A 12126-nucleotide genomic window follows, 5' to 3' on the forward strand; every position below is an offset into this window, starting at 1 on the left:
TGACATCTTAGTGGTTCCACGTATATCTCCACAACAATGATCCTTAATTTGAACCACTATGAGCTTAATATTTACTCGAGTGTTTAGGGTGCAACTTAAAGTTGTGTACTACTCTCTAAGAGTGTGCTGGACGGAGTTTGAATCGTGACTCATTGCCACAAACTTTATGTGACTCGTGGCCTCCTGCAGGATATGAAGAGGAGAGGGATCAAACCTGATGTTATTACCTACAGAGTTCTAATCGATGGGAGATTAAAAGTTGATAACTTCCACGATGCAATCAGACTCTTCAATGAAATTATTGACGGAGGACTACAACCGGATAATGTCACATACACTGCTCTAGTTTCTGGCCTGTTAAACGGAGGGCACATGAAGAAAGCGGTTATATTTGTACAATGAAATGTCTTCCAAGGGAATGAAACCATCAACGGTCTTTTAACTTAATTTAAAGTTTCTAACAGGTTGTTTATCTTGTTTTCGGTTCAAATTAATCTTGCTTTACCAAAAACGAAAAGCGCAATTTGTCCAAGCCAGGTTGTTCACTTCTTGGTGTGCTATAATTATCTCTCTATCATATCATATCATGTCAATCACAATGAAGCAAACACAATGTCAAGTTCAAAGTCCAACCTACACTCACGCTACGCTCGCCACAAGTTCAATCTTCACTCCAATGTTGAATTCCAAACGCATAGATTAGAAATTGATGATAAAAGTTTAAGGGTTTAGCCATGGATCACTAGATACAGATTATAGCATATCATAAGTAGTAATTAACAAATGAATAAGAAATTGTGTACCTTGTATGTTTAGGTTCATGAAGGATAACTGTCAGATGAGAGTGGGAGGAATGACTACCCTCATTCCGTTTAGCACCAGAATGTTCAGAATAGTTTAACCGTTTGATGGGATGACGTTTAAATAGCTAAACGGCTGAGGGCAGGGACCTCTCATTGGGCTTAGCTAAATGGTCAAACCCATCACGGTCCATTTAGAAAGAATAGCCCAATCAGACATATTCATCAACTAATTAGTGCTTAACGCAATAGACCATAATTTATATTATGACATCAACTTATAATAATTGATTATTGTCAATCCATAATTGATTAATTAAATAATTAATCCAACAATCTCCCACTTGGATGACGATACTCAATTACTAAAAGAATAAAAATTCGGTTGTCATAAAGAATTTAAAATTTAAAATTATATGTATGGTCAAAGCACTAATCATTCAATAGAGAAGTAAGCTTTAATGCTCCAGAAATTGAATCCGATAGGGAAAACAAATCATACAGATCAAAGACTTACTTTTCTAACAAATGATGAATTTATAGTGACACACTTGAATTGAAAAAGAATGTGTCATCAAATAATGGCCCAAACATTTTAAAAATGCTATAACAAACTCCCACTAACCCAAAATATCATGGACTTAATGAAATCATTATGAGTTACAATACTCATTTATATAAGTTTGTGGTTAGTTGTTCTGCCAATGAGTTTTCAATTCCATAAAAGTCATATATCCACATAGATATAAGAACAGTAATTACTTATAGGGATAGCCTATGAAAAAAAAAGTAATTACATTTAGTCCAAATCAATAAATGTTCTTTAACATTCAATTAATCCAAGTTTTAGCAAAACATGTGACTATGAAAATCCATAAGAAAATAGGAAATTCAAGAATCTCCGAAATGAATCAACATAGGCACTTAGTTTAAAGAAAATAAATATGAATTAACGTGGCCACTAGAATGTATGAACAAACATTTTATGATTAGTTTATAAGTACTTCAAGAACACAATATCATACTCGATAGGAGTATTAATATTATACATTGTACTTATTATTTATTACCTCATAAAATGTGGAATGTTGGTAAAAGAGAAGCACAATATATATTTGCATGCTGAGAGGTTATTGTACATATTCCAACAAAATTGACTTAAGCATTCAATTATGATGATTATTGAGATATTAAAAGAATTTTAATATATATCTCAATATAATAGAATGAGACTAAAATTTAAAGTCTCTTAAGCTATGCCATATTTTATAGTGTGCACAAGATTATATGGCAACGATGAGAATAATATTGTGTACACGTTTCTCTTGATTTCACATATATATAAACAAGAGTGAGATTTCTCATTTGAGCTCATAATATATAGTGTTGTCTACACACTCCCACTGATCCCACATATAGATAAACAAAAGTAAATGGGATTCTCATGAAATATTATAATAATGTAATATATTCAACAGTAGGATACTTAATTGCTAGTGCAATATTATCAACAAAAGTGGTTATATAATTTTAACTAATAGAGTTTCACGAACTCAACCACATATTTTGCACATAAGCATAGCAGAATTATTAACACAAGTGGTAACTCCAGGATAATATGAAACCCCATAAATACTTATTTTTATTAATTGCAGATATTATCAAGAATTGGGTTTCGTAGTTAACCACATATTCTGCATTTAGAATCAAGGAGAATGTAAATTTTCATTTAAGAATTTTATAACACAAGATCTCCTTTCACAATTAAAATTTCAAAGAATTTTATAAATATAGTAACCTTTATATGACAGAGTATGATGATTATATAAAAGGTTTATCATCATATGGGTGAGATAAGTCTCTAATATTATAAAATAGGATAGGAGACTCCATTCACAATTGTAGTAACTCACTCAAAACTCAAATGCTACAATTATAATTATACACATTTGATAAAAAAAAATAAGGCTACACGCAGCGGAAATGCACGAGACTTATATTTTATTATTATTGAGGATATAAGAGAAAATAGTCATAAGCTTCCATAAGTATTAAATAATAGCAATAATATAAAATATGTCAAAAGATAGTAAAATTAAATATCTCAAATATACCATTTATAATTGTTTAGAATAGTGGTATAAATAAAATTTTCTCAACAAAGTTGTTAAGAATTTTAGGATTTCGACATATTGCTTTTACAAAATAATTTTACAATACTATAAAAGGATATGGAAGTATATAATAATTTATGAGAAAATACTATAATTAATATCCTCAATATAAGTCTCTCCAATAATTTTATATCTAGAGTTATGAAACAAATAATATATTTGTTTATAAGATATAGTTAATTGACATGTAGAATTTTCCTCGCTTGTTGAAGAATTATATGTTCTCCACTTGATGAGAATAATAGTTAAACTAATAAGGTATTTTTCTTACCCATAAAAGGATGATTATGTTGAGTAATGTCATACCGATAGGGTATATCCATCACGTTACATAATACATAGCAAGGATTCTCCCACTTGATAGAGAATAGAATATGATAGTTGAATTAAAAAGTTTGAAAGATATTTTAAATAAAATTTTCAACTATTTCTCTATCACAGAATGATATGTTAAGTAACGTCACACCGATAGGGTATGTCCGCCACTCACATAACAAAGGGATAATAGCAATCCAAAATATTTATATATATACAAAAACAACATTTAAATAGAAATTTAATTCAAAAATTAGAATAATATTGGATTGCAAAATTTATATAGTTTGCTACATATCTTTTAATAGAGTAACTTACTTATTGTAATCCAATTCGAGATCTTAAGAATAATAAGTAAGAACTATATCATCACAATGTACAATTCTTATGTCTTAAAAAAATTTAAATATTGATATGTTACTCTAATTATATTTGACATAAGTATAAAATTTAAGGTACATTGAATAATAGCAATTATATTAATAACAACACACCGATAGGGTATGACTGTCACCAATATAATGCTAATCTGTTTAACAAAATTTGCATAATTGTATCCACGATAGGTGAGATTACAATTATACAAATCAATAATGTTTATGCTTAAGAGAATGTGATAAATAATATCGTGCATAAACAATTGTATTTAATTTACTCAACTTCAGTCATATTTAAATAATAGAATGACATGCTTAACAATATTTTAAATTAACGTATCATAAATATGACTTTAGAATTTATTTATATGAAATAGTATAATAACAAGAGATATTGTTTAGAATACAAGTGTGCCAATTGGTTTTCTATTTTATCCAGAGTAGAACTCTTAGAATAAATTTTTCAATACTCCCATTATAAATTGGAATTAGAATATAAATACAACATGGAGTATTATAGTAATAATATATAAGAATTATAGAGTTCTATTTAAAATATCATGGTAAAATGATTTCACTTCTATATAGGATATCATAATTGCACAACAAAAGAGAAGAATGAATAAATGTTTTTCATATGTGCAATAATATATATGATAAGTCACAAGAGGATAAAAAATAATTAAATAACGACTTACCTCGTAGTGTGTGACATTCATCCTTATGCTTAGAGTCAATGACTTTTGATGACTTAATAAGAATATCTTATAATATAATCATCTCAAAATAATCATGAATAGAGAATAAGTCATTATAACTAAACATATATGAAACTCTAATTATAAATCATTATGATTTACAGAAGTGTTCAGTTGTAAGGATGATTTAAAATTGCATGTATTCTTAATATGTTGTTTTGATAAATTTAATGGATAAACAACAAAGAGGTGTGCAAATTTAATTCATAAATAGAATTTTAGCAAAAAAATGCAACAATGCATTATTCACTATGTATAATTTAATATTATTGTGATCCAAACATTTAAGTGCGACAAGACACATAATTAGATAATTAATAGTGTTTGTCATAATATTTAGAGTAATAAATTACAGACGTGAGTTAGAGAGTATAGTAGAAACTATAAGAATGTATATTAAAGAGAAATATGCCAATTTAGATTCAATTAGTATAAGTGGCTTATATAATATACAAGTCTCTATGCTCATTTTGAAAACAACATAGTATTAGGACCCTTTAAATCAATTTGTGTCAAGAATCAGGGACGACAAGTGTCTAAGTTTAAATATGTCGTCAAAAGAATGATCAATTAGTGAACTTTGGATCGTTATGCTAAGACAATATGAATTAAAGAATATATTATATTAGAATATTTATAATGCCAAGATTATTTAAAATCATAAAATTTAAATTAATTATATTTGGCATTGAAATTAATAAAATTGAGCCTTCTATAAATTCACAATAGTAACATTTTAATTGATCAGATAGTTACTGTTAATAATATAAGAGAGGATTTTCAAAGCAGTTTAGGCTCAAATATTGAGAATATATGCTTTGAAATTTTCAAGAGTTGACAAAATTTTGAAACCCATATATATAGTATAATAGTCAAGTTATTAATATAGAATCTTGACAGGACATATAATTTTGAGGGTATCAACAAATCTCAAAATAAATATTAATATAGAATATTTGATGCAAGAATATAAGTATGAGTCTAAGAATTTTCACATTCATATAACACTTTAAAAGAATATTTTATACAAGTGTTATTACTATAAAAAATATTCTCACATCGATATTAATTTGCATCAAACATTAAGAGATTTCATGAAGTAATTTAAATCCCAAATTTTAAGGGTATAGAATAAATCAAATCTTCCAAATATTTTGGCTACAAGAGAAATCATATTTTATCGCAAAATTATAGAATATTTCTAAGTTAATTAGAGGATAAATAATTCCTCATTTACACATCAACTTAAAGGGTGAAATTTATCTATGTGTATATAAGAGTAAGGAATGTTCATAAAATTTTCATACAACAAACTAGTTACAAATCCGTGCTTCGCACGGGTTGAATTACCTTTTTTTGGAAAATATTGTTGTAAAGAAACGGATTATTGTAGGCAAACACATATTTATTAATTTGGTTAAAAGGATACTAATTCAAATCATACATATTACATGCATATAAATCCGAAAAACTGTAAATGATAAGAGTATGGCACTTGCCTTCAAATTGTTCGTTTACCAGAATCTGAAAAACAAAGATAGATAAACATAGAAGTTGAATGCTGAACTAAAATTCTAAAATTCTTATTTCTAAAGATTGATAGTTGTTTAAAGTTAATAAATGCAGTGTTAACTGTTCTTGGTATCGGTGCACCTATGATCATGTATGATCCGTGCTGAATGTTACTTGCATCAATCATTGTTTTCCATTGGCCGGATATTGTAAAATCACATCCAAACCTTCACAGAAAGGAGCAATTACCATTTGCTGGATTGAAGAAGGCCTCCCAAAACCTTCAGAAACAGAATAAAAAACATTACACACATGATTTTGTGAAAACTGTGTAGCAAGAGTAGCATATACTGTTTTTAAAAAACATAGCACACATGATTATGTCTCTTCACTTCAGTAAATGATTTTGAAACACAAATATATATTTAAAATACTAAAACTGCATTGGATTTTATTATTGTTACCTCAACTATCTTGTAACCTTGGTCACGGCGTTCGGCCTAATAATTTTGATATTTTTACCAAAAAACCGTGAAAGACGAGATGTTGTTTTCTCCAAAGAGTCAAATCCACATAACAAAGGAACTTAAAGTATGTGAAATTCCAAAACCATGTCATGAAGCTTTCACCAACACAGATTAGTATGACATACCTATTTTTTTACACCATGGTGTTGCAAACTCCTATTTAATTACCCTCAATAACAATCACTTGTAGCAGTGTAATCAGCCAAAGTAAAGGAGACAAATGACATTATTTGCAGTAAAGTTTCATCAGACAACTCACACAAAATTTAATAAAAAAAACATGATATACTACATGTCCAAAAGAATTAGCTGCTTATGCCCTCTACAACCAAGGTGCGGCATTGTAGACGTAATAAAATTAATAGGCTCCAGTCCTGCAATTTTTCCTTCATATTTTCTAATATGACATTCTTGATTGGAAATCTGACTCTCACTATGTACATTCCCTTGAGATAGTTCCTTAGAAATATCTCTCTCATAAAGCTTGGCTATTGCATACCTTGCTATCAAGCCACCTAAAGAATGAGCTATAAATGAAATTTTCTGAACACTTGAGTTGAAGGCACGATATCTTTTATGTTTCTGGATTTGATGCAATAGAGTTGAAGTCAATTCAATATCCTAAGACAAACACAGATTCAAAATAATAGTAATATTGTTACGTAATCCAATATGAACTGCAAGTGCAATAAAGAATTACAAAGATTAGAGTCAAATGCCAAAGACATCACATACCTCCTCTGCAGCATTTACAGCCACAACATTAGCCTCGCCGTTAATCTTACTCATTTGTTCCTCGCTACCAAAACCTCCGAGGGTTGAGACTACTGCAGTAGCTCCAGGAAGTACTTCGCCCCAGTTTACATAAAAAACATCTCCTGCACATTAGGAATAACACGGAAATACTTCAGAAAAAAGATACTGAGATCACATAAATGATAGCTTAGATTCCAGAAGCCCGGAATCTATTATACTTAACTATCTTACAATTTACATTTGCCGATATTGTTATGATGTTTATACGCTCATAAATCAGCTAGAATATCTAGTTAGAGAGAACTATGCAAAATTGCAAAGGCAAATCATTTGAACTTGATAGGCTTGTATATTTTTTGGTCTTAACCTTCCGATTCCTAGGGAAAGGAGGGCCTGTTAATCCATAGTTTGGTTGGGAGGTTATTAATCTGATCAAGGATTGTTCCGGCCAAGATTTGAATTCGGAATAAACCTACAAATTGACTTGTCTATATATAACACTCCTATTTGTTTCCTTGCTGATCTAAATTTACGCAATCCCTAACTTCACTGGTTAACTAAACAGAACAAACATTTTCTTTAAAATTTCACATCAACACAACTTCAAGCATCAAATCCTTAAACTTTAACAATGGCATTCAGTTTCTGCACATCCATCGATTTACTAATCCATAATATTTCCAAATTGGTCAAAATTGAGTGTTTTGAAACCTCACAGCACAACTATATAAGATATTAAATATATGTACATTTCTAATTTAAGAAAGTGAAACATATGCTACATCACAAATACAGTAAAGTTTCAAATTGATACCTTGAGAACCTCCAAGCTTCTGCAACGCATTAACAAATCTCCGGTGCAATTCCGGTGATGAGCATCTCCTCTGTTTCCTAGAAGTCTACTACGGCTGAAGTGGCGCATGACGCATACTCAGCTGCACGGTAGGAGGAGACGACGACGAAACTGCCCTGTTAGAATTGCTACTTGATCCCCTCAAACCAAATCCTTCCCTCAAACTCTTCACCTCAGGAGTCAGAAAAGAAATTTTCAGAACTCTGCTAATCAATTATAGTGCCATAAACAAATATAGTTCAATGCACACCTCATATTTGGCCAAAGTTCTTTAAGGAAACTTGTATGTATAAAACCAGGATCACGCCAGCCAACGGTTCGTGCAGGTTGACCTACAGATTAACAAAATGTCCGCATTATATGTTGAGATTCATTTTTAGAAAAAGATAATAAGGTATGAAAATGAGTTACTATGTAATAATCCATACCACACATGCTGTTGCGATTAAATGTCAGTGTTCCAGCAGCAGATTGTATCTGCTTTCCACCCTTTGGACCCCATCCAACAAATGGTACTGCTTCACTTATGTCATATCCACTTGTCTAGGTAACTGTCATATGTTATAGACAATTTATACAGCTATTTCAATTACAAAATTTCAGTATGAGTGGTAAAAAAGTAATATCATTCAACAATGTTTAAGAAATATGTTCAAAATTTTGCCTTGGGTTAATTATCAATTCAAACATATATGATATATAAATGGTATGACTTCACAAACCAAACCTATTAAAAATAAACATATCAAGATGTATTCAATCCCAAACCAGCTAATGATAGCAAATTTCTCATAATTTTAACATTATTATCAAAATTAGCCAAAATAATCATGACTTTACCAACATTCATCCAACTTCATAGAAAAACCAAACCTTTGAGAATGACCTCACAGCATCATAAATTATACTATACATGAATACCAGAGAATCAGGATATTAGAATTTCAGGTCATTTTACGCCAATGATTCACCCAAACACTATCTTTCACCCAAATTTTGTATCAAACACTATCATTATAACCTCATTCTGAGACAAACACTATCTTTCACCCAAATTTTGTATCAACAAACTATATCAGTTTTTAACACCTTAGACACAACATTCAGAATCCTTATCATGCAGAATCTAACTCCAACAATTGGCTTTAAAACAAAAATTGAAGAAAAAATAATTCATTACATCAGTTCACTCATATTCTGTTTTTGCTCAAGAGATTCAAACATTCTTCACAAATGGAATGAAAGCCAGAAAACCATGTAAACTTAGGTATAAGCTCTTTTACTCAATCATTTGAATCAGGAACCATAAACAAAAAGCAACAGTTGTAGCAGCACTAAATCAGCAACCATATTCATCCAGAACAGTTAGTAATAATCTCACTGGTTTCAAAAAGAAACAACAAAATCATGTTCCAATGACAAAGAAAAATAACACAAACAGCAACCAAAGTTTTAAAATTACTTGGTGTTCAAGCAACTGCTATCCATAACCATCTTAAGAGAACAACAATAATATTGATTTGTTATTACATATAATTTGTTATCTCACCTCTGCGCTCAACATCCAACACCCTTAGTTTATTTTTATAAGCAGGTGTCTTCTTCACCATGGCCAAAACCTTAATTAACAAAAAAAGTCATTCTTATAAATCTGGATGTTTTAATCTTCTGAAAACATTTCACAAATAACAAATAAAGCAAGTTTCGATTAAGCCGCATCCAATATGTCATGAGCCCAATTTTTACAACTGTGGCTGTCACCATAATTCCTAGCACTCAAGGACCATGACAAAATTGCAATAGTGAAATATTATACCAAGAATCAGGCTAGATAACTTCCCTATAGAATCAGGCAGCCAATCAGCTTGCCCTGGAGCTTGAGATCACGAGTTCCTTTCTTTGCAGAAACCTCAATTATCTTAGCAAGTTTAATCAAACTCAACTTATCACCATCTTCACCTACAAAACAACATCTCATCAGCACAACATTCCATCAAAGTCTAATTCAATTGCAATTTAGGCAGCATCGACCACATTAGAGACCGCAATTCTCAACGATATCAAGAATAACGACACAAACAATCGTTATCATTACTACTACCATGGTTTAAAACCTTGAATATGGCTATCCAAACAAACAATAATATAAATAACAAAATCTGTGCCATCAATTTTTAAGTCATCAAGTAAACAATTCATGCATCACCAATTTTAGTCAATTTCACAAACACCTTGTGTGCAATTTATACCAAGTGTAATTTCATCTCAAAAGATTCAATTTTTTCACAAGTTACATGTATAGAAACATCACAAACAAAAACATAATCACACCAAAAACAGAATCGACAACAAAAAAAAAAACCAGAATCACCAAACTACAAAAGCAAAAACAAAAATTCCCACTATATAGCAAGAATTGATATGTAAATACCAATTGAATGAATAACAAAAAAAAAAAAAAAAAACTTCACTATTCTTACTACTCAATTTCATAAAACCCTAAAATTGTCTTTTCCCCCAAATGAAAACCTAACTCTAAATTCATCAAATTTCTACATGCATGAGGGAAAGGAAAAGGAAACCCACCTTAAAATTGGAAATTGAAGTTGAAGATGATGATAATGATAATGATGTGAGGTGAGTATTGTGGTAGTGGATGAATGAACTCTCTCAAGCTTGCCTTCTTCTCCCATTTTCCTTCTTCCTCTTGATTACCCACTGTTTCCTCTTCTTTTCTTTCTCCATCGGCCTCCCTTCTTTTCCTTCTTCTCCTCTTTGTCGTTCTGTTTTTCTTCTTTTTTTTTTTTTTTTTCTTTTCTCTACAGCAACACATATATAGGCAAGAGCAGCTCCAATAATTAATTTACCATAATACCCTTAATAAGGGCAAAATTGTCAAAAATATAGACATTAATTTTTCTATATAGTATAGTATAGTAGAAGATTTGAGAATATACTATCTTAGAATATATAATTATCCCCGTATGAAATTACACAATATATTTTTAGGGTGTCAAAACAAATTCCAAAATCTTTACCAAAATATCAAGAATAATAAATTATTATTATTTGGTAAAAGAAAATAAAATAAAAAAAGGAATTTCTACTACTGGACACGCTACTGCCGCGAGTGGGCAAAAGGGCAGTTTTTTTTTTTTTTTTTTTTTGTGTGATTTCTTCTTCGCCCGGAAATAAGGAAAACGGGTCGATACGACCCGGAATAAAACCCGATTCATTCTCTCGTTACAGGCATCGAAACACAACGATATTACATATGTTTGGTTTAGAATCGATCTATTGAGAGAAACCCTCGTTTAATTTCATGAAATTTTTAAGCCAACGGTGAGAAAACTTTTATTTGAGAATTGTGGCTTCGAATACTCGAAATTTAGATTTCTACGAATACGTTACGAATCTGGCAACGTATTATTGGCGAAAAGGTAGAATATCCGGCAACATGCTTTCTTGAGAGAATTCAAAATAATTAGAAGCACGTACTTATTATGTATTTCTGACAGAGAACAATAATTCATGTTTCTATTTGTTTAAAGAATAGCCATCATTGCCATCAAAGAATGATTGTAATGAACCACTAATCAGATATTATAAAAGAATAGGTTCTACCAAAATTAAGTTCGATGACAGATTGATAGCAACTCAATATTAAATCAAAACAATAGCCATAAATTGTATCTATCTGGCTGTGATACCAATTGATAAAAGTTTAAGGGTTTAGCCATGGATCACTAGATATATAATTATAGCATATCATAAGTAGTAATTAACAAATGAATAAGAAATTGTGTACCTTGTATGTTTAGGTTCATGAAGGATAACTGTCAGATGAGAGTGGGAGGAATGACTACCCTCATTCTGTTTAGTACTAGAATGTTCAGAATAGTTTAACCTGGATGACGTTTAAATAGCTAAACGGCTGAGGCAGGGACCTCTTAGCTAAATGGTCCAACCCATCACGGTCCATTTAGAAAGAATAGCCCAATCAGACATATTCATCAACTAATTAGTGCTTAACGCAATAGACCATAATTTATAT

At 30.5% G+C, this 12126-nt stretch overlaps 1 long non-coding RNA gene across 3 annotated transcripts; it reads right to left on the reverse strand.

Moving 5' to 3' along the window:
• Positions 1-5856: 5856 nt before the first annotated feature.
• On the reverse strand, positions 5857-10886 carry LOC112416298 (uncharacterized). Of its 3 annotated transcripts, none has more exons than XR_003006638.2 (8): positions 10659-10886; positions 9622-10031; positions 8501-8623; positions 8323-8404; positions 8034-8238; positions 7199-7341; positions 6589-7084; positions 5857-6217 (listed from the first exon to the last, which is right to left on the reverse strand). It is a non-coding gene; the product is annotated as an uncharacterized lncRNA (long non-coding RNA). The 3 variants fall into 3 exon arrangements; XR_005643027.1 differs by having other exon boundaries at positions 6401-7084; XR_005643028.1 differs by having other exon boundaries at positions 6401-7084; positions 8034-8244.
• Between the last annotated feature and the right edge of the window lie 1240 nt (positions 10887-12126).

The sequence above is a fragment of the Medicago truncatula genome, chromosome 7, assembly GCF_003473485.1.
Source record: "Medicago truncatula cultivar Jemalong A17 chromosome 7, MtrunA17r5.0-ANR, whole genome shotgun sequence".
NCBI classification, from domain to species: Eukaryota; Viridiplantae; Streptophyta; class Magnoliopsida; order Fabales; family Fabaceae; genus Medicago; species Medicago truncatula.